Below are 2,547 nucleotides of genomic sequence, written 5' to 3' on the forward strand. Positions count from 1 at the left end.
CATCATCCCATCAGTGATTGGCTCAAGGACGTGCAAATGACCAAATTCAGTTAAAAAGACACCGTGCGATGTCTGCTGGGGGCTTCTGAGAAGGACGCTTCCCAGACCTTCTGGAAGCAACTCTGCTTATCTCTCTCCCTGGATGCAGACAAGGGAGCATATCGCTCCGAGAGCGTGTCAATCACAAGGCTTTATCCTTAGGATAAAGCTGAGCAATGCAGAGGGCAGAGACAGGAAGGAATAAAATGAATCTTTAATGACATTTTTGAATTACTGAATCACACCGTTCTTGAAGGTCTCCCTGCTTCTAAGCATCCATCAGTGTATTTTTTAAGACTGTATGAGTCGAATATTCTTTTCTGTGCAACCGAATGACCTCTAAATGATACATTCACCTCTATATGTATATTTTGTTTTTATATGCATCTCTTAACTGGATAATTTTATAAAACTTAAGTTTCTAGGTCCAAGAGCATACGGGCTTTACATTTTAACAGAAATTCATGAATCGTGAATAGTTTTTAAACAGAATAAGAGGTAGAAAGTGACAAGACGTGCTGAAAAGGGACAGTGGATGGCATCAAGAAAAATCACTTGTTTGCCCCCTTTGTACTTTTTCTTGGGCCTGCCATGCTCTCTCATCCGTATCCCTAACTTACCTTGTCAGTTCTCCGAATCTTCCCTCTGCCTGAGGCGCTTAGGTCAGCAGGTGCGTGTTGGGGGTGGTGATGGGGTAGGGTAGAAAAACATTACAGAGGGAACAGGAGAACCTTTAAACTCATTTGTTTCTGGGGAGAAGCCTGAGATGTTTAGTTGAGGTAGATAGATATAAGGATGCTTATTTTAGCAAAGAGGAGTTATTTATAAAACTAATTTAGGGCGTATGCAAACATGAAAGCAACTCACTGAGAACTAAGGAAATAAGACAGGACCTGTTCATTATGACCAGTATTTAAGAGCCCTGAACCCAAAGCTGAGGAATTTGGGCTTCTTCCGAGTGGCAGTGGTAAGGAGATTTTAGGGGCTCAGGGCTGCTCCCTACAAACGTGCTAACCAGAGTTGCAAAGGGATAGCACATTGGTAATGGGGATCGGAGTTTTCCCGGCAGGTGTCGCCCCGACGATCTTGTCATCGTCATCAGCGGGAAAAGCAACTGACAGAGAAAAGTTAGAAACTGTCTGCTAAACGAATCCGTCCTGGAATTTCCACTCGCCGCCAAGTTTCTGCAGGTTAACCAGAAAAGCTCAGATAATGTTTTCTTGTCAATCAGGAGATGATGATAGTAATGTAATTTTTTTCAAAACCTCATTTTTTTCTATACCTTTAACACATATCCTGCTTATACCATAAGGATCTGGTTTTTAATTTATACTCTAAATTTGATAAATATACTGTTTTTTTTTACATGTAATCCCTCCCCCCCAGCCCCCGACACACACACAGGTCACCGACTCTACATAATAAATGCCCTGAACCACCACCACCTAATGACATGAAGAATACTTTTTACATAAAACTCTGCTCAGCAGCCATGAAAGCAGGTGTTCAGTAAAGCTTTGCAATAACCAGGACTATGGTTATTCGTGGTGGCTGGCATAGGATATCCCCAGGAGGTAAGAGGAAGGAAGCTTTTAGAAGCTACCTGAGACTGTCCTGGCCTAGAAGGAAATGGGAGTTTTGAACTTTGGTTCCCCCAATTTCTCTCTTCGTGGACCTCACCTAAAATTTTCACAAAATAATTTCATAGAACGTTCTAAGGTTTCCATCTACAACCTTTCCCCTTATCCCAATTTTCTTTCTAACATCTCTCAATTTATTCAGCGTGGTGGAGTCTGGCCCACTGATTTACTGAGATTTCGCACGGCCCCAGAAGTCTGTGATTAAATTATATGCATCTTATTGTTCAGGTTATTTTACAGTAACTTTGGAAAAGACATTTCCAGGTGCATAGACAGGTGTGTTGAATTTCTACCTGCCTGATTTAGGAAAGTTAGTAGGTTTCAGTAGTATAAAAGTTAATAGTATGCAAATAGAAACAGCCATGTCTCGATTCCTTTCGATGATTAAATGACATGTTATTTTACACCGGAGAGATTTCATTGGCAAAGATGTCATAAAACCTAGCCCGTAGCTTTTATTCCTAAGAAAAAAAATATATATTTGCCTGTTAAGATGCCCTTTAGTGTAGGGCAGAGGTCCCCAACCTTTTGGCACCAGGGACTAGTGCTCCTGTGAGAATCATGCCTGATGATCGGAGGTGGAGCTGAGGCGGTGACGCCGGCGCTGGGGAGCGGCTGCAGACACAGTTGAAGCTTCACTCTCTGGCCCGTTGCTCACCTGCTGTGTAGCCTGGCTCCTGACAGGCCACGGACCGGCACCAGTATAGTTGGGGACCCTGGTATAGAGGACGCTCAGGCTGAATATTAAGTGAAAGCGATTAAATGAAAGGGACTAGGAGAAAGTCCCCCGTGGAAGCGGCGAGGCAAACACGGGGTCAGCAGGCGGGGTCTCGCTCTAGGTGCGTGTGCGCGTTGGTCATTCACGTAA

This window comes from Pteropus vampyrus, unplaced genomic scaffold, assembly GCF_000151845.1.
Source record: "Pteropus vampyrus isolate Shadow unplaced genomic scaffold, Pvam_2.0 Scaffold851, whole genome shotgun sequence".
Taxonomy (NCBI): domain Eukaryota; kingdom Metazoa; phylum Chordata; class Mammalia; order Chiroptera; family Pteropodidae; genus Pteropus; species Pteropus vampyrus.